Here is a 25703-nt window from a genome sequence, read left to right on the forward strand (position 1 = left end):
TCTCCGACGGCAAAATTGACATCGGGGAGAGGAAGGCTGGTGGGCCCGAAGCAAGGAGAGCTTGGCCGGCGGCAGGCGGCTTTGGGGGCCTGTTATCCGATGGCAGCGGCAGTGGCAGTGGCTTGGGGGAGAGCAGGGAGGGAGAAAGAGGGCAGGCAGGGAGACAGAAGGAAAGAAGAGAAATAGAAAAAAAGAAAGGGGGCATGAAGAGAGAAAGAAAGAGAGGGCAGGGAGAGAAGAAGAAAACGTTGGGGGGGGGGGAATGAGGTCAGGAGGAGAGGAAGCATACAGGCTAAAAGAAGGGAAGAAAGATTGGATGCACAGTCAGAAGAAGAAAGTGCAACCAGAGACTCATGAAATCACCAGACAAGGTATGAAAAATGATTTTATTTTAAATTTAGTGATCAAAATGTGTCTAAATTTATATCTGCTCTCTATATTTTACAATATGGTCCCCTTTTACTAAACCGCAATAGAGGTTTTTAGCGCAGGGAGCCTATGAGCGTCGAGAGCAGCGCTGGGCATTCAGCGCAGCTCCCTGCGCTAAAAACTGCTATCGTGGTTTAGTAAAAAGGGAGGGAGTGGGTATTTGTCTATTTTTGTATGGTTGTTACTGAGGTGACAGTGCATAGAGTCATCTGCTTTGACCTCTTTGAAAAAACCCCAGAATAGGAATGATAATTAACAATTCTATGCGTACAGTGTGCGTTGTGTTTTTTTAAAATTTTATTGTTGGTAGATCATTTTGACTTGGTCATTTTAAAAGTAGCTCGCAAGCCCAAAAAGTGTGGGCACCCCTGATTTAAATCATAAGCAGCCGAAAGCTTTTTTGAATGGGGGGCCCCACAAGCTCCCCCCAGACCCCGCCCCCATAATAGTACTAATTGTAATACCATTTTTTCCATTCATTTTTCAAATAGACACACACAATATAATCTTATTAACAATACATAATGGTTAACCACAAAATTAAACTACAGAAAGCACATTGTATGCTTCTAAACATTCATTCCTACCAGAATACAGATAACCCCTATGCAAATACAGGACCACAAACTAAAAGTACTGATATATAAATGAAACCCTAAGATTCAAGACTATGCATGCAGTACAACCCCAAAGAAATAGAAACAAATGCATTTTTTACTTAACAGTGCAAAATATAGACAGCAGATGTAATTTCTCAAAACTGACACAATTCATTCACTAAATTGAATATAAAACCATTTCCCTTACCTTTGTTGCCTAGTGATTTAGGTTTTCATACTATCTTTCCCATTCTCCTTCTCTCTGTGCTCTTAACTGTGTATCCAGGGCCACCTTATCCATTTGCTGTTTTTCTCTCCTTCACTTTCTGCCATACGTCCGTCTTGAGCATTAACTTATAACATTCAACTTTCTTCCATTTTTCTGCTTTCTTCTCAAAATCTACTTTTGCATGCCTTCCCTTCCCATCTACTCATGTGATCCATCTCCTCCATCTTTCTTCTCCCCTATTCCCATCTATCCATAAGAAGCATTTCTTCTTATCTCTTCCCTGCCGCAACCATTACTGTGCACCATCTCCTCCCTCTGTCTCCTCTTCCCCTCCAACACTATGCACCATCTCATCCCTCTCCCATGGTCAGACATCTCTGTCTTCCCCCTTCCCCCCTCATATGGTCTGGCATCTTTCTCATCTCCTTCCTATAGCCTGGAATCTTTCTCCTCTCCCATGGTCTGGAATCTCTCTCTCCTTCCCTCCCTCTTCCCGAGGTCTAACATCTCTCTCCTCTCCTTTCTGTGGTCTGGCATCTCTCTTTCTCTCCTTCCCATTCCAGTGGTCTGACATCTACATAACATAACAGTTTATTTATATACTGCAGGACCGTGAAGTTCTATGCAGTTTACAATGATTAAAAAAATGCTACAGATTGAGTAGAACTAACAAAGTTAGAGACTGGTGAATAACAGTTCTAGAGATCAATTGTTGTGGGAGATTGTGCAGTTCAGCTATCAAAGTACTTCCGGAACAGATAAGTTTTTAGGTGTTTCCTAAATTCCCCATAGTTATTAGCATGCATAAGTAATTGTTCCAGATCTTTTCCCCATAATGCAGCTTTGGGTCATCCCTCCTCCCTCCAAGTGCAACATTTCTTCCTCCCTCCTCTCCACCACTATCATGTCCAACAATTCTCCCTCTTTCTTCCTTTCCCCATCTACATCATCTCTCTTTCTCTCTCACGCCACACACCTATGTTCAACAATTCTCTGTTCCTTTTCCCTCCCCCACTGGCAGCATTTCTTTCTTTCCCTTCCCACTACTCAACCTGTGCATCATCTCTTTTCCTCCTTTCCTACCCCCTCCCCAGCTCCTGCATTTGTCTTTCCCAACCCTTTCCCAGTATGTGCACTATCTGTCTTCCCAACCCCCTGAACATCTGTCCTCCCTGCCTTCTCAACTTCCAACTCCCTACCCCCTACACCCAGCCTCCCTCTGTCAGGCTCTGCACCCAACCCCCTTCCCTCCCTCCCTGTCAGGCTCTTCACCTGTGGGATCGAGTTTCTTCTGCCGCATAGCAGCAACAAACACTGCCCCAGCCCCAGCTCCATTCCCTCCCAACACCTGTCAGGCTCTTCACCCACGGGAACGGATTTCTTCTGCCACTCGGCGGCAATGAGCAGGATTATGCCTGCTCGGTGCTGAGTGGCTTGTTGACTGGATCCCGCAAATTCTTCTGCTGCAGAGCTGCAGTGAGTGCTGGTGCTTAATCACAAGATCCTTGATGGGGTTGGGTGGGGTGGTCTCATGCATTGCCAAAGCTCACTCTGCCAATCTGAGAGAGAGAGCTGGAGCCTGATGGCCAATCAGAAGCACCTCTATAAGGAAGTGCTTCTGATTGGCCATCAAGCTCCAGCTCTGTCTCCCCAACTGGTGGATGTATGGCAATCAGCAACTGGATCGACGGAATATTAGGTAGCCCTCTGGAACCCCGGTTCCACCCCCGTGGGAATTCTGTGGGCCTGGGGGGATTCCCGTGGGGACCCTATAGGACCCATGGGATTCCTGCAATCTCCGTTCCCGTGCAGACCTCTAGTCTGAAACAAAGCAGGCTCGGGTCTAAACGATGCTGTAAATTGAATACACAATTTTCTCTCTAGACTAGCTTAAATTGTGCTGGTCTTGAGATCAGGCTTTTGATAAGTGTGTCCTAGAAGAATACTGAGGCCGAAGGATACCACTGACAGTTAAGCTAAGTGGTAATAAACAATTAGGAAAAAAGCCACCCTATGGGACTTGGAAAGGGTTTTAAAAAGACAACACCGGCAGCATAATAAAGGAATTAAAAAAAAACTTATTTCACTATTGTGCCTTTTTAAATACAATTTTTTTTTTTAATTCCTTAGAGCAGCAATTCTGTCCTTTCAAGCAGCATTATGGGATAAAGATGTGAATTTCTTAATTATGTCGACTGACTCATATCTACAATTTTGATATTTTATAAAAACATATGTTTTTACTGAATACTTTGGAAATTAGGCATGCTCTGCCTCTCTTCTAATCTTTTGTACTCATAACTTTTTGTGAACCTGCTTAGAACTTAGCGGTGATTGCGGTTTAAAAGTGAGATTTTTAATGTTAATGTTATCTGTTTCCAGTTGTATTGCTATATGGGAATGTTAACAAATTCAAGTTTGTATTTTACTTTGTATCAAACCATTAGACTACACTGATTAGGATCTGTAACTTGATAATTATCTGTATCATGTTGTATTGCTGGATGGGAATCTTAACAAACTCGAGTATGTATTTTATCTTTATAGTTTCTTCTTAGATTTGACGTGGAACTTTTATGTGTTACTTACTAGTGGTGGTATGTATGACATGTATAGTTTACTATTTTTATTTTTATAATTTTAATTTTTATCTATGTCAAATGGCTTTTTACACAGATTAAATATTTTATATGTTTCAGGACTCCTGAAGTAAGTACCCTAGTCGAAACACGGTCCATGTCGAGTCTATGTTTTACCTTATATACGTTTGTGTTCAATGTCCATTTGAATTTTATGATTGGTTGCTAATAAAGTAGGGTTGAAGACCAGGCGCACTCTGCTCTCTTTTTTTTTTTTTTCTGGACGTGGTTAGTTGTGCAGAGGCGATTGTCTCTTCCATTGTCTGCTATACGCTAATGTTGCCAGGTGGCTGTTTAGAAATTTACCCATTTTGTAGGTGGTAATGGCTCATGCAGTATCTGTGTGCTAAATTTAAGAAAAAAAGGAAAGACCCCAAAGGGAAAAGCCCCCAAAATGGGGGTCCACTCTGATTTCAACACAAGGGTAATGTTTATTATGCATCCACTTAAGACCTGATTCAGAACTACATTTCAGCGCAAAGCACCTGTCTCAGGAGTCAAAGTCTTTAAAGACAATACATATACATAACAACCATTTACCGGTACCTATTGTTTATTGTGAGTTTCTATACCACGACTAATGACTGGGATGTCAATTCAGAGCGGTTGGCATGAGCTTCTGTAAAAGGTGTTACAATACTTGAGCTTCTGTGGAGGTATTATAATACAGAGTTACAAAGAGCTTCTGCGAGGCGTTACAATAGAGTTATTAATGCCAGCATCAATCAATCAATCATCCTACTTATGTTACTGGCACATTGATCGGCCTACTTATATGTATATGTTCATACCAAATCAATTGTCCTACCTATCTTCACATCCAATATTAAATTTACTATTGCAGCTAAACACACAATATTTACATACTTCCTAAGGAGTTTGGCCTATTCAACTAAATATAGTCTATATACATGTATTGTGTTTTATCTTTGAAGTATTATCTTCCTCAGTCTAGTTTTCTGGGCCTCAGCCCTTGGTCTATTTTTATCCTATTATGTTCTTTCTATTGCATTCCTGATTGGGGGAGGGGGGCTAGCTAACTGTCTCCTCTATGTTGTTTTATTGGCTAAGTAGTCTACAAAGAGGATGGTCTTTATCCCTTTCTTGAACTTTCTGGTATCTTTTTCTAGTTTTAATTCCTTTGGGAGGGCATTCTCCAACTTGGAGCCATCACCAAGAACATTCTTTTCCTGACGCTTATGTATTTGATGTCTCTGAAGGAGGGAATTTCCAGCAGGTGATTTTGGCTCGAGCCTGGCCGCTAGATATTATGGTTCAGAGAAATGAATGATTTTGTGCGTCAGCAGTAGGATCTTGAATTTCACTCTGCTTTCAATCGGGAGCCAATGTATAGTTCTTTCAGTAGCGGGGTGGCACTTGTGTGCCTCGATTTTCCCAGCTGAAATCTTGCTGCTGCGTTTTGTACCAGTTGCATCTGTTTTATCAAACATAATAAATAAATATGTAAATAAAAATAATTAAAACTCAAATCAATAATAAAAATATGAATAATCAAAATATTGCTTAACAACAAACCAGCAAACATAGGGCTCCTTTTACGATGGCGCGTTAGTGGTTTAATGCGTGTAGTTGCGCGAGCTAAACCGCCGGCCACGCTAGCCGCTACCACCTCCTCTTGAGCAGGTGGTAGTTTTTCGGCCAGTGCAGGGGTTAGCATGTGATTAAAAGTCGCGCATGCCAAAGCGGCTTCGTAAAAGGAGCCCATAGTTATATGCTAAATACAGTAGTTCAGTAAGTCAAGAAAATACAGTGCAAATAAATAGAATTGCGCCTCCTAGTGACATACCAATGTCGATCGAACTGTTGACAAATGTATACAAGAAAAATAACAAAACAAAAAGTCCAATGAATATACAGTACATATATATGATGATAGAACTTTGCAGGCAGAACATACATGTAATTAAAAGTAGTCTTATCAGATTAGCATGTATGACAATACTCATGTAGAGAGTGCATATGGAAATAAATACAGAAGTGCTTGCTAAGAATCAAAACTTTAAATTTAAAATACCATAAAACAAGGCGCACACAGACTATGACTATTCCAAATCTGTGTGCTAACCAGTTAACAAGTGGTAATGTAGATGTACTAATTGATTAGGAAAGGGACGTCCACTCTCTGACCCTGGCACACCCCTTTAAAAAAAAGGGAAGAAAACATTTTAGCGCGCAGTTAGCGCATGCACATTTGGAAGTTACCATAAGATGCCTGAGCACGTCCCATGGTATGCCATGTTAAGCTGCCTTAGGCACACGTTAGTAGCTACCACACCTTAGTAAAAAAAACACCTTGGGGCAGGAAGTACGTAAATTGCACATTATCTGATAGGGCTGGGCACTGTTTGAAATAAAATGACAGTGCTTTCCCCCTCCCACATGTCAAGAGTGCACACTATTTACATTACCTCTGAAACAAAAAGGTGGTGGGGTTTTTGTTCCAAATCAAATAAAAATTGGGGGACTGCATACCCATAGTATCTGTCAGGTTTACATTGAAATTCTGGCCTCTTAGTGACAGTGGGTTATGTTAAGTATTTGGTCTCTGGTTTTGGGACCGCAAGATGTGAGCAGACAGTACCAGGTCTGCCAAGAGACAGAGCCAAGCCTGGGGCAAACATTGTTAAAGGGGCCACTGTCACTGCCGCCCCTGCCCTCTAGTCCTCTACTTGCTTGGAGTCATTGAATGACAGGTAGCAACAATTGAGAGAGACTGCTCTGCTGGCCCACTGATCCTTCTTCTTGCTGCGTCCCGCCTATGCGGAAGCAGAAGGTGGAATGCAGAAGGATCAGTGGGCTGGCAGAACAGTCTCTCTCAACCACTGCTGCCTGCCATTCAGTGACTCCTGGTAAATAGAGGATGATGGGAGAAGGGGTTAAGAACATAAGATGTTGCCCCCGCTGAGTCAGACCAGAGGTCCATCTTGCTCAGCGGTCCGCTCCCGCGGCGGCCCATCAGGCCTAGTGCCTGAACAGTGGTCCCTGATTAATTTTGTAACTTACCTCTAATCCCATCCCTATAATCTACCTCTACTCTTATCTGTACCCCTCAATCCCTTTGTCTTCCAAGTACCTATCCAAAGCTTCTTTGAACCCCTGTAGCGTGCTCCTGTTTATCACATCCTCTGGTAGCGCGTTCCATGTATCCACCACCCTCTGTGTGAAAAAGAACTTCCTGGCGTTTGTTCTAAACCTCTCCCCTTTCAATTTCTCTGAGTGCCCCCTTGTACTTATTGATCCCCTTAATTTGAAAAATCTGTCCTTGTCTATTTTTTCTATGCCCTTCATGATCGTGAAGGTTTCTATCATGTCTCCTCTAAGTCTCCGCTTTTCCAGGGAGAAAAGCCCTAGCTTTTTCAGTCTGTTAGTATATGAGAGGTCCTCCATGCCCTTTATTAGCTTAGTTGCTCTTTTCTGGACCCTCTCAAGTACCTCCATGTCCTTCTTGAGGTACGGCGACCAGAACTGAACACAGTACTCCAGGTGCGGGCGCACAATAGCACGTATAGTGGCAGGATGACTTCCTTTGTCCTGGTCGTGATACCCTTCTTAATGATACCCAACATTCTGTTTGCTTTCCTTGAGGCCGTGGCACACTGCGCCGACGCCTTCAATGTTGTGTCTACCATCACTCCCAGGCCTCTTTCAAGGTCGCTCACCCCTAGCGCTGATCCCCCCATTTTGTAAGTGAACATCGGGTTTTTTTTCCCTATATGCATGACCTTGCATTTCCCTATGTTGAAACTCATTTGCCACTTTTTGGCCCATTTTTCCAGTGTTGTCAGATCTTTTTGGAGATCTTCGCAGTCCTCCATGTTATTGACCTTGCGATATAGTTTGGTGTCATCCTCAAATTTAATAACCTCACATTTTGTTCCTGCCTCCAGGTCGTTAATGAATATATTGAATAGGAGCGGTCCCAGCACCGACCCCTGTGGAACTCCGCTCGTGACCCATTGCCAGTCTGAATAATGTCCCTTTACTCCAACCCTCTGTTTCCTGTCCGCCAGCCAGTTTTTGATCCATCGGTGGACCTCCCCTTGCACCCCGTGGTTCCATAGCTTCCTTAGTAGTCTTTCGTGTGGCACCTTGTCGAAGGCTTTTTGGAAGTCAAGGTAAATGATATCTATGGATTCCCCTTTATCCACCTGGCTGGTTACCCCCTCAAAGAAGTATAATATGTTCGTGAGGCATGACCTGCCCTTGCAGAAGCCATGCTGGCTCGACTTTAGCTGCCCATAGTTGTCGATGTGTTCCCAGATGCTGTCTTTAATCAGTGCTTCCATCATCTTTCCCGGGACCGAGGTCAAGCTCACCGGCCTGTAGTTTCCTGGGTCTCCCCTTGAGCCTTTCTTGAAGATGGGCGTGACATTTGCTATTTTCCAGTCTTCCGGAATCTCTCCAGTTTTTAGGTATAGGTTGCATATTTGTCGAAGTGGCTCAGCTATTTCGTTCCTTAGTTCCTTGAGTACCCTTGGGTGAATGCCATCCGGACCTGGCGATTTGTCGCTCTTTAGCCTGTCTATCTGCCTGAGGACATCCACCTTGCTCACCTCTAGCTGGACCAGATTTTCATCCTGCTCTCCTTTTACGATCTCCTTGGGCTCTGGAATGTTGGTTGTGTCCTCCCTCGTGAAAACTGACGTGAAGAACTTATTTAGCCTGTCAGCTATCTCCTTTTCCTCTTTTACCACTCCCTTTCTGTCCCCATCATCCAAGGGTCCCACTTCCTCCCTTGCTGGTTGCTTCCCTTTAACATACCTGAAGAATGATTTGAAGTTTGTTGCTTCCCCTGCCAGTCTCTCTTCATATTCTTTTTTTGCTTTCCTAACCACTCGATGACACTCCTTTTGGTGTTTTTTGTGTTCCTTTTGGTTCTCCTCTGTTTTGTCCTTTTTCCATTTTTTGAATGATGCTTTCTTGTCACTTATCGCCTTTTTCACTGCATTTGTTATCCACACTGGGTTTTTTGTTCTATTTTTTTTTGCACCCTTTCCTGTACTTGGGGATGCACAGGTTCTGTGCTTCGTGCACTGTGCCCTTGAGTATGGTCCAGGCATTTTCTACGGACTCCATCTTCCTTGCGCTGTCGTTGAGTTTCTTTCCCACCATTTTCCTCATGGCATCATAATTCCCTTTTTTGAAGTTAAGTGCAGTCATTGTAGTTCTTTTCACCTTTGATGATCCAATTTCTAGCCTGTACTGGATCGTGTTGTGATCGCTGTTTCCTAGTGGGGCTAGTACCGCCACCTCCTTAGCGGGTCCCCCTAGTCCGTTGAGGATTAGGTCAAGAGTGGCATCACCCCGTGTTGGTTCCATGCCCAGCTGTTCCATGAAACAATCCCTCGTGACCTCCAGGAATTTGGTCTCCCTCATGCAGTTTGAGTGCCAAATACTCCAGTTTATTCCTGGGTAGTTGAAGTCTCCCATCACCACCACACTTCCGCTTTTGCATACCTGCCTCAGTTCAGCCTCCAGATCCTGGTCGATTTCTTCCATTTGTCCAGGTGGGCGATAGTACAGACCCAATTTTATGTCTGCTCCAGTTCCTCCTGGTAGCTTAACCCATAGTGATTCCAAGTCGTCCGCCCTTACTGTTGTTTCCATCCGGGTTGGAAGAGAGGGAAAGATGCTGGATTTTACCTGAACTGCTGGTGCTGGGGTCCCCTTCCTTTGGAATCCAGGGCCCAGGCCCATTCTTCCCCCCCCCCCCCCTTAGAAGCTTGGCCTGCCTTCCCCCTCAGTGGCCCTGGACAGTACAGCCCCCTTGTGCCCCCCCCCCCCTTACTGATCCAATTTTAAGAAGAGGAAGAACATTTTGTAGATTCTCCTGAATCAGATACAGTGGAAGAGCTTCACCCTCCTTTAACAAGCTCCCCTAATATTAAATTCATGTTTTAATCCAAGTTAAACAAGAGGGATTTAAGACTGAGTATCTGAGGGCAAAGGAAACCTGCCCATCTTAGAGAGATGTGAGGAACTGCATGAAGCAGGTTGCCAATCTTACATTCAGCTCTACTACTGTTACTTATCATTACTATAGAGCTGCTAGACATACCTCGTATGCAATGCTGTACATTAAAACATTCAAGAGACAGTCCTTGCTCTGTGGAGCTATAATCTAATCAGACAAACAGGAGAAGTAGGGGGTTAGAACTCAAGTTTATCAAGTTTATTATGCAATTTGATTAATCGCCTATTCTACATTCTAGGCGATATACAAACAATAATGAATAAATAAAAACTTGGGGTAATTATTACATAGACAAATAATATTACATAATTACAAAAACTTACAATCATGAAACACTAGGAAAACTATATTTAAAGGGTTACATTCTGTATCAAATTCTATATTTCAGGATTACAACAATAGGGAGGGAATAAAGCACTAATAAGAAGAAAAAAGGTTAAGAAGGAATGTAAAGTTATTTATTAACTAAAAACGTCATTGAAAAGGAAACTCCTACAGTAAAGATCTTTTCTATGGAAGAGCATCGAGTCAGAAACCATTTTCAGGGAGGAGTCTGCTGTCAAGTCAGAAGCCAGCCCAGAGGATGTGTCCAGAAACAATACTTACAGGCAGAGAATATGCAATTAGCAGCAGAGCGAGGAATAGAAACAGAAACCACTTCACAGACATCCCAGATCTTTCAGCTGACTGACTGAAGGGTGGTATCAGCATAACATTTTACAAGGTGAAAAAGAAAACCAAAACTTGGAAGTGACTGAACACTTGAACTGAAGAAGTGGAACATTTCAACACTACTCAAATCTTCTACAAACTCAGACACAAGAAAGCAGAAGCCAAGGTGAGTATCATATCGCCAAAGACAATTTGGTAGATAGATACAGACATTGTTCTATTACTGCTACGAGATATCCTAATTTTGGTCCTGCTCTAATCCCATCCAAAACACACCTTCCCCCACACTCCCTTGCTATTTGGACGAACTGCGGTGAAATATGTTATGTATTTGGTTTTTGAAAACTGGTGTTTCCTTTCTGTAGCACCTTAAGCACTAAATGCACTTTATATGTACTGATTGCTATGAAATTAAGATTATAAAAAATATTTATAGCACGTCACTTTGCCAAGACCAATGATGAATTTACCACCCCAGTAAGGGCATAAAAAATAATTCAAGTAGTGCCTTGGGTATTTGAGGTCTGATAATTTAATTAGACTTGATATAAATTTGTTCTCTGGCTTATACATCTATTATCCCAGGACAAGCAGGCATGATATTCTCACATGTGGGTGATGTCATCTACGGAGCCCCGATGCGGAAGCATTTTCAAGCAAACTTGATTGAAGATTTAAGTTTGCTCTGCTGCTCCACGCATGCGTGCCTTCCTGCTCCACTAGGGGGTGCATCCCCTCGTGGTCTCCAGTTCAAAATTTTCCGCTGAGCCTAGAAGTCGTGTTTTTCAGGCTCTGCCCCAACTGCCTTCTAGCACCGCGATTTTTTATTGTTTTTTCCTCGATTAAGTCGCTGTGCGCGAATTCTTTACTTTTCAACTTGATTCCTGCTTCGTTTTGACGACCCGGAGGCTTCCGGGTCCCCGTGGCCGCGTGGCTAATCGAGCCGCGGCTACTTTCGATTTAATGTCCAGGCCTTTGACCGGCTTTAAAAAGTGCACCCGGTGTGAGCGGCTTCTTTCCATCACAGATCCGCATCGCCGGTGCATCCTCTGCCTGGGGGCGGCTCATCCAACCGACTCCTGCCCCCAGTGCGCTACTTTCCAGAACCGGGCCCTCCGTCGAAGAAAAGCCCGCATGGCGGACCTTTTCACCCCGGACCAACCCTCCACCACGGCCTCGAGGTCGGCCCCGGCCTTGACCTCGGCCCCGAATACCTCGGCATCGCCTCGAGACTCGACTCCGAAGTCCTCGGGACAACAGAAAGCCTCGGCCCCGGGTAAGTCCCCTCTTCCCTCTTCAGGTTCCGTAACATCGAAGAAGCCAGCCTCGGGGACAACGTCGACGCATGGCGGAAGCCCCATGCTTACAGCCCCGGCTAAGCCCTCCAAGCCTTCGGACCGTGCCTCCACCACACGGGAATACTCTGATACGAGGTCGCCCCCGGTGGAGTGCACCGAGGCAGTGGACATGCCTTCGATGCTGTCCGTGCCCGTCTTCCAGGACCTACTCCGAGCGATGATCTCGTCGGAGCTGTCCGCTGCAATGGCCCAGTTTCAATCGGCCTCGACCTCGACCCCGCATGTGCCAGACCAGCCTGAACCTCGCATCGAGCAACCTCGGGGAAAAGTGCGCAATCTTCGCCACATCCCATCCTCCTCGGACTCCTCGCCGAGGCGCCCGAGACGCTCTCCCTCCGCAGACCGCCAAGGGTCAAAACATCGTGCTAAAACGACAGAAACCTCGAACCGCCGTACCTCCAAGAAGGCCCAAGGTTCACCAACTCTACGAGGCCGTTCTCCTACACCTCATACGGGACCACTAAGGGTGACTGAGTTATCACTCTCCAACCCGCGCATCCTCCGAACCCCCCCTCGGACCGGGACCCCGACCCGAGGTCGCAGGTATTCTCCGAGGGAGTCCGGGTCGAGGTCACCGATTCGACATCGATCGATACCCCGAACCCTGGCATCGTCTCCGAAGGGCTCCTCGAGACGCCGAAGATCGACAACCCTGGAACACTCTCACAGTGCTTCCCCGGCCTCGGAGCGTGGATTGGAGCAGGAACCTCGATACTCGAGGGAAGCCTCCTCATCCTTCTCCACCTGACGGAGGTCTCGTTCACCGACCCCGCACGGGGCCCCGGGAACATCTCGCCCATCCTTCACTCGCTTTGTCCAGGACATGGGCCACGCTTTGGATTTAGACCTCCAGTACGACTCCAGATACTCTAAGGAGTACCTGGCGGAGCTGGACATGCCATCACTGCCCAGAAAGTCCCTTCGCTTACCACCTAACCCAGTACTCCAACAGGCCTTCTTCAGGAACCTGGAGACCCCCTACATGGTCACAGCCGTACCCTCCAAAATGGAGGCCAAGTACCGCACAGTACCCTACCCGGGATTCGAGCAACCACAGCTCTCCCACCAGTCGCTGCTAGTAGAATCCTCCTTGAAAAAGGCTCACCCATCCCGGGTCTCAGCAGCGGTCCCCCCAGGCCGAGAAGGCCGAACCCTGGACAAGTTCGGCAGGAGACTATATCAAAACGCAATGATGGCCTCTAGGGTGCAAAGCTACACTTTCACCTTCACATCCTACCTCAAACACCTCATTGGACTATTGAGAGCCTTTGAGACTGACCTACCGGCCTCCCGGCAAGGAGCGTTTGGCCTGCTTTTAGAGTCCCTCTCCAACCTGCGCCTCCATCTATTCCACGCGGCCTACGATGGCTTCGAACTCTCCTCCAGAGAGGCAGCCTTTGCTATTGCCATGCGCCGACTAGCTTGGCTGCGCCTGGTCGACATGGACCCCAACTTACAGGACCGGTTGGCTAACCTCCCCTGCGTGGGAAAAGAACTGTTCGATGACACTATCGAGGCGGCTACAAAACGCCTCTCCGAACACGAACGTTCATTCGCCTCCCTCATCTGGCAAAAACCTAAACCGACCGCGTCCAGGCCGTTCAAGGCCCCTCCGCGCCGATACCCACAAAAATCCACTCCCGCCTTCTTGCGGCCTCCACCCAGGCGCCCGCAGGCCCACCTTCGGGCTCTACCCAAGTCCCAACCGCCTGCGACTACCAAACCATCCCCATCCTTTTGACGAGATGCGCGGAAGGGGGCGGGCCCCCTCCGCCATAGTCCCGAGCCTCCTTCCCATCGGGGGTCGCCTCAAAGCCTTTTACCCTCGCTGGAAACAAGTCACGTCGGACGCATGGGTCCTTGGCGTGATCTCATCGGGATACTCTCTCAACTTTCGGGCCATTCCTCCAGACAACCCTCCAACGAATTGCCCTCCGAACCGGAGGCAGCTACCCCTGCTCCTCTCCGAAGCTCGAGACCTCCTTTGCCTAAGAGCAGTGGAGGAGGTTCCCCCCGACCAACGGGGAAAGGGCTTCTACTCCCGTTACTTCCTGGTACCGAAAAAAACGGGAGACCTACGCCCAATACTAGACTTGAGACGCCTCAACAAATTCCTGGTACGGGAAAAATTTTGGATGCTTTCCCTACCGACCCTCTACCCCCTGATCGACGTGGGCGACTGGCTCTGCTCCCTCGATCGGAAGGAGGCGTACACACATGTCCCAGTGCACCCCGCTCACCGCAAGTTCTTGCGTTTTCAGGTAGGGGACTAGCACCTACAATACCGAGTCCTCCCCTTCGGCCTAGCATCATCACCTCGGGTCTTCACCAAGTGCCTCGTGGTGGTCGCAGCAACCTTACGTTCACAGGGCCTCCAGGTAGTCCCCTACCTGGACGACTGGCTAATCAAAGCCCCGTCCAGGGAAGGGGTTATCTCAGCGACCCAACAGACTATTACCTACCTACAAAGTCTGGGGTTCAAAATAAACTTCCCAAAATCCCAACTACGCCCCTCGCAGTCCCTACAGTTCATCGGGGCCACGCTGGACACGGTTCGCCTCCGTTCCTTCCTCCCCCCTCCGCGCCTAGAGGCGTTAGTAAGTCTGAGTCGAAGGATCTCCCTGCAACCCTCGGTATCAGCTCGACAGATGATGACTCTCCTGGGCCACATGGCCTCCACCGTCCATGTCACACCCTTCACCCGCCTCCATCTGAGAATCCCTCAATGGACCCTGGCCTCTCAATGGCGTCAAGACCGGGACCCGATCGACCGTCCCGTGACAGTGACTCCTTCATTGCAACGATCGCTCCGCTGGTGGGCCGACTCTTCAAATCTTTCCAAAGGTTTGCTCTTCCTCGCCCCACCCCACAGCAAGGTACTCACCACGGACTCGTCGGAGTACGCTTGGGGAGCCCATCTGGACGGCCTACGCACTCAAGGGATGTGGTCAGCAGAGGACCGTCGCTGCCACATCAACGTGCTAGAGCTGCGGGCCATCTATCTCGCAGCTGTAACTTTTCAACATCTGCTCCACGACCGAGTGGTTCTCATCCGAACCGACAACCAGGTAGCGATGTACTACGTAAACAAACAAGGGGGGACAGGGTCTTGGTCCCTTTGTCGGGAAGCCCTGCGCCTCTGGAAATGGGCAATCTCCAACAACACCTTCCTTCGAGCGGTGTACATACAAGGAGAACAAAACTGTCTGGCGGACAGACTCAGCCGCCTCCTCCAGCCACACGAGTGGGCACTACACTCTCAGACCCTACGATGGGTGTTCGAACGGTGGGGGACGCCTCAAATAGATCTGTTCGCATCCCCTCACAACCACAAGCTGCCTCTCTTCTGCTCCCGGATGTACTCCCCGGACCGGCTCGAGGCCGACGCCTTCCTCCTCGACTGGGAGGGAAGGTTTCTGTACGCGTTTCCGCCGTTTCCCCTGATCCTGCGGACGCTGGTCCACCTGAAAACGGTGCAAGCCACCCTGATCCTGATTGCTCCTCGCTGGCCACGCCAGCCTTGGTTTTCCCTTCTACTTCAACTCAGCGTCAGAGATCCACTACCTCTACCTCGGTTTCCCTCTCTACTATCACAGGGTCAGGGTTCGCTGTTACATCCCAATCTTCAATCTCTTCATCTGAATGTTTGGTTTCTCTCCCCCTGACTGCTCTCCCCGTGTCTCAATCAGTCAAGGAGATATTGGAGGCCTCTAGAAAGACCTCGACGAGAACCTGCTACTCCCAAAAATGGACCAGATTCTCAACCTGGTGTTCCTCCCACAGCCAGGACCCGGTGTCGGTCCCCGTCCCTCTGGTCCTGGATTATTTACTTCAATTATCTCATTCCAGCCTAAAGACCAACTCCATTCGAGTACACCTCAGTGCGATTGCGGCCTTTCATCAGCCCCTGGAAGGGAAAGCCCTCTCGCTCCATCCCTTAGTCTCTCGCTTCATGAAGGGTCTGCTGAACGTCCACCCCCCTCTCAAACCTCCACCGGTGGTTTGGGACCTTAACGTGGTTCTGGCTCAACTAATGAAACCTCCATTTGAGCCCCTAGACAAATGCCATCCAAAATTCCTCACTTGAAAGGTAATTTTCCTACTCGCGCTCACTTCCGCCCGGCGGGTTAGTGAGCTACAAGCTCTGGTAGCGGACCCACCCTTCACGGTATTCCATCACGACAAGGTGGTACTCCGCACCCACCCAAAGTTCTTACCTAAAGTAGTGTCTGATTTCCATCTCAATCAGTCCATTGTCTTACCTGTGTTTTTTCCCAAGCCCCACTCTCACCCCGGAGAAGTGGCGCTCCACACTCTTGACTGCAAGAGAGCGTTGGCCTTTTACCTCCAACGTACTCAGTCACACCGGAAAGTCCCACAACTGTTTTTGTCCTTCGACCCAAACCGGTTAGGTCACCCAGTTTCCAAACGCACCTTGTCCAACTGGTTGGCCGATTGCATCTCCTTTTGCTACGCTCAGGCTGGTCTCGCGCTGCATGGTCGAGTAACGGGACACAAAGTCCGAGCGATGGCAGCCTCCGTAGCTTTCCTCAGGTCCACACCTATTGAGGAAATCTGCAAGGCTGCCACGTGGTCTTCGGTTCATACCTTCACCTCCCACTACTGTCTGGACTCACTGTCCAAAAGCGATGGCCGGTTCGGCCAATCGGTATTGCGAAATCTATTTGCTTAAATTGCCAACTTCCCTCCACCCCTTTTCAGTTAGCTTGGAGGTCACCCACATGTGAGAATATCATGCCTGCTTGTCCTGGGATAACCTCACAAACGTATAGTATGAAGCAAAAAGTGACCTAACCAAAATACACTTATGGTGAGTGAGACCTGGGGTGTCAGATATGACCAGTTTAAGCAAGAGCGCTTCCACGGTCCATATAAAATGTATGAAGAACTGACAGACCGTGGAAGCGCTCTTGCTTGTCCTGGGATAAAGCACAGTTACTTACCGTAACAGGTGTTATCCAGGGACAGCAGGCATATATTCTCACAACCCGCCCACCTCCCCGAGGTTGGCTTCTTGGCTAGTTAAGTTAACTGGAGACCACGAGGGGATGCACCCCCTAGTGGAGCAGGAAGGCACGCATGCGTGGAGCAGCAGAGCAAACTTAAATCTTCAATCAAGTTTGCTTGAAAATGCTTCCGCATCGGGGCTCCGTAGATGACGTCACCCACATGTGAGAATATATGCCTGCTGTCCCTGGATAACACCTGTTACGGTAAGTAACTGTGCTTTACTGCTAAGAGACATCCTAATTTTGGACCTGCTCTAGTCCCACCCAAAACACACCTTCCCCCACACTCCCTTGCTATTTGGACGAACTGCAGTGAAATATGTTATGTATTTGCTTTTTGAAAACCGGCGTTTACATATTTTCTGCAGATGGGCTTTTTATGGTCAGTCTGAGATGAAAGATCCATTTTCTTGTGTGTGTTCATGGGGCCATTAACAGCACCTCTAGTGACTCTTCTGCTCATCCTACCATAAAGCCAGCAGTGCCTTCAGCTTTGTGTTCTCAACCCCTCTCCCCCCCGGAAGTTGTGTCAGAGGGAAGGCTCAAGGCCAATGCGAGCAGAGCTGTCGCGATGAGTGCCAGCCCAGCACTGAACAATTTAAAAAGTATTGGGAGGTGGGAGGAAGAAGTTAAGAGATGTCAGACTACCGGAAGTCTTCAGCTAGTAGGACTTGGGAATCCTCGCCAGCCACAAACTAGCTGTGCCGCTGTTGGGTGGGCCTGAGCTCAAAGGTGAGTGGGCCTGTGCCCACCTTGGCTTACCCATGACTATGCCACTGGTGTTCCTGGGATATGCTTAAATTGGGGGAGAAAATGGCACATGTATTGGATCTTTCTCTAGGCATACAGATTTCCTCTTGCCTTGACAGTGAGCCCGGCATGTATTCCCTCTTGCGCCAGTCCGATGTCACCGTCATGCTGAAAAATCTACCGGCCTCGGCAGTGATTCAGCAACATTGTCCGCGGCTCCCCTTCCTGATTTCCATCTGCCGTGGTCTGTCTCCAATGATGCAACTTCCTGTTTCCACCTGGGTGGACCATGAGACGGAAAGGAGGAAGGGGAGCCACGGACAACGTTGCTGAATCACTTCTGAGGCCGGCAGATTTTTCAGTGTGATGGTGACATTGGACCAGCATGGGAGGGAAGACATGCTGGGCCGTGAGAAGGGGAAGTTCTGGGAACACTGCCGCGGGCCACTTTTTCAGCGTAACAGCTACATCGAACCGCGTTTAAAGAAGGGGTAGGGCATGCTGGGCTGAGGAAGCCTCCTAGACTAACTGGTTCTTTTTTTTTTATATAGTAGGAATGGGGAGGGTATTAAAAGTAGTGCCACACTGGGTGTGGGGGGAGAACTTATGGGGCCAGAAACAGAGGATCGAGAGAGAGAGATGGTGGGCAATGTTCTGAAGGGAGAGAAGTTGGACCTGGGGTGGTGTGGAGGAAAAGGGAAAGAGATACTTAGAGGGAGAAATGGTGGACCTGGGGGGGGGAGGCAGGCAGGCAGAAAGGGGGAGAGATGGGATGGGGAGCAGTTGGGAAGAGAAAGGGAGAGAAGTTGTATCTGGGGATGGAAGGGAGGGAGAAATGTTAGGCCTGGGAGTGAAAGGAGAGAGAGATGTAGCATCTCTTCTTTTTTTTTTTTTCCTTCCACTTCATTGTTCAGCATCAAGGGGGGAGGGAAGAAGAACAACTGAAAAGAGAGGGAGCAAAATGTTGGACCACGGGGAGAAAGGAGGAGAGATGTGGTAATGGGGGAGTAGATAGAAGGAAATAGGAGAGCTAAGGATTGAGAGGAGATGGAGAATTGAGAGGTAGCTGAAAATTTTAAAAGAAGGGTGAGAAAGAGAGCAAGATTTGAGTGGACAGAGGCAAAAAAGAAAAAGTTAAGAAAGCTGAATGGTAAAAATCAATATGTTGGAGACGGGCATAAGGAGGGAATGGTACAAGAGAGAAGAGGAGAAAAAATGGACAGCAGACACTGGAAAGAAAATTAGTAGATGATAGACAGAAAGCAGAAAGCGAAACTGGGACCAAGATGATGGAAAAACAAAATGACCAGACAACAAAAGAGAGAAAAATGATTTTATTTTGTGATTGCAATATGTCAGATTTGAAATGTGCATCCTGTCAGAGCTGGCGTGAACTAGGACCTAAAAGAGAGAGGAAAAGTCTTTTTTTTTTAAATTTATTTTGTTTACACCAAAGAGCCGGCATGGGGTTGGAGAGGTTTTAACCCTATACTTCTACTAAGACTAAGGGGTCCTTTTATTAAGGTGCTGTTTCCGATTAGCTAAAGATTAGTGTTCTGAATACATAATGGATGCCTTTGCATTTAGCGTGCACTAAATTGGTTAGCGCACCTTAATAAGAGGACCTCTTAAGTTCTTAATAAAAAAATTTGGTCAACGACTTGGCCTGTGTTTTTAAATTTCAGCCCCTTGTGTGTTTGACACCCCTGCGCTAAAGGCAGCACAGCCAGTTTGTCTTGGGCCTAGAATCCCACAGTTACAGAAGCTTGAAACATGGAAAAGGATGCCAACATGTGCCTTCCTTGTATTAACAGGAGGAAGAATATTCTGGGTCCCTGCTCCAGAGAACTACCACTCAAAGATGAGAGGATGAGAGTAGTAGGTGTTCCCAAAATTGGAGGGAAATATAAAAAAATGAGTGTAGGGAGGAACCTGGGCTCTTCCTTCCTTCCCAAATAAGTTCAACAAAGATGTAAGAGGTGAAGCAATGTGCTTCATTATAGGATTTGGCTTTCCCTTCTTAGTGTTTCAAGGTATTTCCCTGTCCCTGGAGGAGTCACACGCCTGACAATGGTGGGTTAACCGACTTGCTCAAAAACACGTGGGGCTGCAGAGGGATTTGAACGCTGGTTCTCAGGCAACTGCTCCAATCATTGGGTTACACCCACCCGGTGGCTCATGAGGGATCTGGGACATCTATTCCAGAGGCTTGTTCCTATAATGGAGGAGAAAGGAGAAAAGAAATGTGAAGCCAATACTTTACCTGAATTTCAGGGCACAGTATTCCAGTACTAGGGAGTTAAAGAGGGAATAATAAGGGAGGATCCCAAAAAAGAGAAGAAGAGGGAAAGTGCTGAGTGTTTCACATCCTAAAATATCGAGAAGTGTAGACATTTTTTTCCAAAATTCTTTTTTTCATACTGAGGTAGATAAATTATTGAACTCCCCTCATAAGGTGTGATTGAGAGATCTTCAAGAAAGGTTCAAGGGGAGATCCGGAAAACTACAGGCCAGTGAGTCTGACCTTGGTACCAGGAAAGATGGTAGAGGTGCTGATAAAGGACCGCATCGTTGACCATCTTGACAGACACAATCTGATGAGGACCAGCCAGCACGCCTTCAGCAAAGGAAGATCTTGCTTGACGAACTTGTTGCACTTCTTCACGGGAGTTAACAGGCAGATAGACAAAGGTGACCCGGTCGACATTGTATATCTGGATTTTTAGAAGGCGTTTGACAAGGTCTCGCATGAACGACTACTTCGAAAAATTGCAAGCCATGGGATTGAAGGTGAAATACTCACATAGATCAAAAACTGGATGGCGGATAGAAGAGAGTGGGAGTAAATGGACAATACTCAGACTGGAAAAGCATCATCAGTGGAGTGCTGCAGGGTTCGGTGCATGGCCATGCTCTTCAACATATTTATAAATGACCTGGAAATTGGAACGACGAGCGAGGTGATTAAATTTGCAAAAGAAACGAAGTTATTCAAGTTTCAAATTTAATAATAGTTTCTTTGATTTGTTCGCATAATCCAATTTCAATGCGATTTACATCAGTTAGAAATCAAATAAAATCCACATACATGACATACACTGCTAATTGACAATAGAACATTAGGAGGGGAGGTAGCTTAATTACAATAATAAAAAAATAAAACCAGAAACAAAATCGGGTATAGGTTTAGGACACATGGGTTGGGAAACAAATACCCACATATTTCTATGACCTCCTCATCCTAACCTAAAGTATAGTAAGACTGGTCTATTAAAAAGCGTCTTTAAATAGCCAACTCTTTAGGAGACTTTTAAATTTGTTCAATAGTTTTTCTTCTCTTAGGTTAAGTGGGAATAAGTTCCAGATTTGGGAAGCTGAAACAGAAAAAATCATGTCTCTCCTAGAGTATTTGACTTTTAAAGAAGGGACTGTTAGTAGGGCTTTGTCTTCTGATCAGGGTAGTGAAGATGCAGGAGGATTATGATGACCTGCAACAGGACATAAACATGCTCGAGAAATGGGTCACAACATGGTAAATGAAGTTTAACGTGGAAAAGTGTAAGGTGATGCACGTTGGTAACAAAAATCTTGTACATGAATACAGGGTGTCTGGTGCAGTACTCGGAGAGACCCCCTAGGAAAGAGACTTGGGAGTTCTGGTCAAGTCGATGAAGCCATCTGTGCAATGCAGAGCAGCAGCGAAAAGGGCGAACAGAATGTTTGGAATGATTAAGAAGGGGATCATGAACAGATCAGAGAAGGTTATCATGCTGCTGTACCAGTCCATGGTGCGACCCCACCTGGAATACTGTGTCCAGCACTGGTTGCCCTACTTGAAGAAGAACACGGTACTACTCGAAAGGGTCCAGAGAAGAGCGACTAAAATGGTTAAGGGGCTGGAGGAGTTGTCGTACAGTGAGAGATTAGAGAAACTGGGCCTCTTCTCCCTTGAAAAGAGGAGACTGAGAGGGGACATGATTGAAACGTTCAAGATAATGAAGGGAATAGACTTAGTAGATAAAGACAGGTTGTTCACCCTCTCCAAGGTAGGGAGAACGAGAGGGCACTCTCTAAAGTTAAAAGGGGATAGATTCCGTAGAAACATAAGGAAGTTCTTTTTCACCCAGAGAGTGGTGGAAAACTGGAACGCTCTTCCGGAGGCTGTCATAGGGGAAAACACCCTCCAGGGATTCAAGACAAAGTTAGACCACTTCCTGCTTGACCAGAACATACGCAGGTAAGGCTAGACTCAGTTAGGGCTCTGGTCCTTTACCTAAGGGCCGCCGCGGGAGGGAACTGCTGGGCACAATGGACCACTGGTCTGACCCAGCAGCAGCAATTCTATGTTCTTATCATGAGTGAAAGGAGGAAAGACCCCATGTCCTGGATACATCCTGCTTGCTTTAATCCAGAGGGGTCATGAATACACTGTGGACTTAGAGGACAACACAGCTCCCTTAAAGGGAGGAGCACGGAAGGAAAGTTGTCTCTATATCTTCAACAGAGTAGTTTAAAATGTCGTGGCAGGCAGTTAAACTAGTATTTAACATCACTAAGTAAACTCAAACTTGATCCAATTATTCTTTAATGCAGTTAATTAGAGGAAAAGACAAGACTCCTGTAGTAAGTAAATTAATGGAAACACTTTTAAAACGGAGAATAGTGATGTTTCTGAAATCCATTGGCTTATAGGACCAGAGGCAGACAAATCTGATCAATTTCTTTGATTGGGTGACCAGAGAATTGGATAGAAGGAGTGTTCTAGATATGGTATATTTAGATTTTAGCAAAGCCTTTGACAGTGTTTCACACAGGCGTGTAATAAATAAACTGGGTGCCCTCAGTATGGACCCCAGAGTGATTGCCTGGGTCAGGAACTGCTTGAGTGGAAGGTGACAGATGGTAATGGTCAAAGAAGATCACTCTGAGGAAAGGGATATTACGAATAGTGTGCCTCAAGGTTCAGTTCTTGGGCCTATTCTTAACATTTATGTAAGTGATATTACTGAAGGGCGGTCAGGTATGATTGCCTCTTTGCAGATGATACCAAAATCTGTAATAGAGTAGAGACCCCTCATGGTGTGAATAATATGAGGAATGACCTAGCAAAACTTGAAGAATGGTCTGAAATTTGGCAGCTAAGATTTAATGCTACAACAAGCAAGGTCATGCATTTGGGCTGCAAAAACCCAAGGGAGCAGGACAATTTAGGTTGGTGAAGAACTTTTTGTACACAAAAGTGGAGCGGGGCTTGGGTGTGATAGTATGTTATGATCTTAAGATGGCCAAACAGGTAGAAAAGGAAAAAGCAAAAGCTAGAAGGATGCTAGGGTGCATAGAGAGAGATATGCCAGTAGGAAAAAGGAGGTACTGATGCCCCTGTCTAAGACTCTGGTGAGACCTCATTTACAATATTGTGTACAATTCTGGAGACCACACCTTCCAAAAGATATAAATAGGGTAGAGTCTGTCCAGAGGCAGTCTACGAAAATGGTTGGTGATCTTTAGCATAAGGTGCATGGACACTGACTTAAAGATCTCAATATGTGTACTCTGGAGGAAAAGCAGGAAAGGGGAGATATGATAGAGACGTTTAAATACCTATGTGGCATAAATAGGCATGAGGCTAGTCTCTTCCATTTGAAAGGAGACTCCGGAATGAGAGGGCATAGGATGAACTTAAAAGGTGATAGGCTCAGTTAAAAATCTAAGGAAATAACTTTTTTTATTACAAAAAGGGTGGTAGATGCAAGGAATAGTCTCTTGGTAGAAGTGGTAGAGATAAAGACTGTGTCTGAATTTAAGAAAGCATGGGCCAGGCACGTTGGATCTCATAGGGCAGTGTCCCGCAAACTTTGTTGAGCCGCAGCACACTAAACATAGTAGTTGCGGCTCAAGGCACCTGGAAGTGCATGGATGTTGCTGTGATGGCGGCCCTGAGCCGCCAGTGGGGGGTGCCAGCAGGGAAGAGGGCCGGAGAGGAGAGGCATTGGTGCGGCTGATTGCCTAAAGGATGTGCTTCTCGCTGGGAGAGGCACATCCTGTAGGCAGTCAGCCGGCACCTTTCCTCCTCCCCAGTGTGTCGCGACATACCTGAAATTTCAGGAGGCAGCACACTGTCTTAGAGAGAGGAAGAGATAGTGCAGATAGGCAGACTAGATTGGCGATTTGGCCTTTATCTGTCATCGTGTTTCATGTTGAGATGTATTGGAATAGCAGTTGCTTCCTTCTGTAAACTGAGTCCATTCTTAATCAGCTCTCCCATGCACGAGAGTCTAGGGGGATTGAGCTACACAGCTGGAAGGTAATGTAAATATGTTTTGTTAAAAGCACAATGAAATTCACAAGGGACTTGGAAAGCTGAGCAGTCAGACTACATCATAAGCAGCTTCTGCTTAAATCCACTGGGAACAAAGCACATAAGCTCAAAAAAAGCCAATTACCTAAGAATGACAAAGCTATAGGAACTTGTAGTATCATCTACAACAGCACTTAAAAAAAAAAAAAATAAAAATAAAATATATATATATATATATATATATATATACACACACACACAGTATACCCCCGCGAATTCGTGGACTCAAGTCATTCGCGGTTTTTCCCTTCTCAATTTTTTTTTTTTTTTATTCTTTATTGATTTTTAATCAAAAACAGTGTCATACAAATGAAAGAACAAAAGATATTACACATATTCCACTATTATCTATACAGGTAACATAAATATCATTCAATAATTTCATTTTCCTGCATATAATAATATCATAATATATCCTAATATACAATACAAATAAAGAATAAAGTTACCCAAATATCACTATCAATATTTATTCCCCTCCCTCCAACCTCCCACCCCCCTGGATGTGTAAAGATAAATAAACCAAAGAAAAGAAGAGATATGATGAAAATACATTATTATGTTTTTACAAATTTAGTCAATGGGATCCAAATTTTATCAAATACTTCACTAAAACCCCTACATTCTGCGTTAATGTTGCGTGTCGCGTTCTGCTTTATGAAAACGGGAACGGATGGCTGCAACTGATGAGGTCTGTGGCAGTGGTATACTGTGTGTGATGTGCGGAGTTTCACGCAGGACTTGCTCCACAGTAGCCTGGATCTCGGCTACGATCTGCCCGAGACCTCGGTTCTCGGGTAGCCTAATCAAATGTAAATTGGATTTTGTGTTAAGTTTTTACTTCTCTGTGGCTCCAGTGCTTCTGGGCAGTGCTGGGTATGTTTGGAGCTGATTGGAATATGCAGAAAAAGGTTGGGCCCGGGGGGTTGAGTCGCAGCAGCCTAGACCTGCCATGATGGGATTCGGCCTGGGAGTGACAGCCAACAACAGTGAGTCCCGAGTCTCCTCCGGGGGGGCAAAAAGTAAAACCTGACCTGCTTCTACTCTTCGATTTGCTCTTTCCTTTCTATACAAACTAATTTTTTAAAGTATTATGCCGATTAGCAGGATACCAAATGTTTGTAAATTAATAAAGATAAAGCAGCAGAAACTCTCTCGGGCACACCGGGCTCCCGGTTCCAAAAGCTTCTTCCACTCCATTTTTGTACTGCATCCAATATTCGCGGTTTTTCAAAATTCACAGGGGAGTACTGTAGACAACATACTCTGCTCACATTTCAAGTGGCAGCAGCACGAGTGTTCAGGGTCTCTTTTAGTGTTACGAGACGTCCAGATTTACCTGGCCATGGCCTCTTTTTAAAGCATTGTCTAGGCGTTTTAGATGGATTTAGAAAATCTGGCACTTTGGGTTTTGGTAGCCCCGTCTGGAAGGAATGTCATCGTGTCGCATCCGCGCATGCTCGGAGGCCTTCCAGATGTGGCCCCCGAGCTCCAGTAAGAAGAGGAAATGTGGTGGGGTGGGGCTAGGGACAGAATATGGTGGGGCAACATGACCTCTTTCTTTTTTTCCGTAAAAAATATGGTAATCCTAGTCTCTCTTGAACCTGTTATCCTGATATTGCATTAAGATTGAGGAAAGGGGTT

At 46.3% G+C, this 25703-nt stretch overlaps 1 protein-coding gene across 6 annotated transcripts in view; it reads left to right on the forward strand.

Moving 5' to 3' along the window:
- The window catches only part of LOC117364853 (mucin-12-like), a 132076-nt gene that overhangs the window by 24949 nt on the left and 81424 nt on the right, over positions 1 to 25703 (forward strand). Inside the window, exon 1 of one of the 6 annotated variants that reach the window (XM_033954553.1) lies at positions 10626 to 10729. The exons of the other annotated variants lie outside the window; for them this stretch is intronic. The gene's annotated coding sequence lies outside the window, so the exon portion shown is untranslated. Of the gene's footprint in view, positions 1 to 10625; positions 10730 to 25703 lie in introns of those variants that run through there. 6 annotated transcript variants of the gene reach the window in all.

The sequence above is a fragment of the Geotrypetes seraphini genome, chromosome 8 (genome assembly GCF_902459505.1).
Source record: "Geotrypetes seraphini chromosome 8, aGeoSer1.1, whole genome shotgun sequence".
NCBI lineage: Eukaryota > Metazoa > Chordata > Amphibia > Gymnophiona > Dermophiidae > Geotrypetes > Geotrypetes seraphini.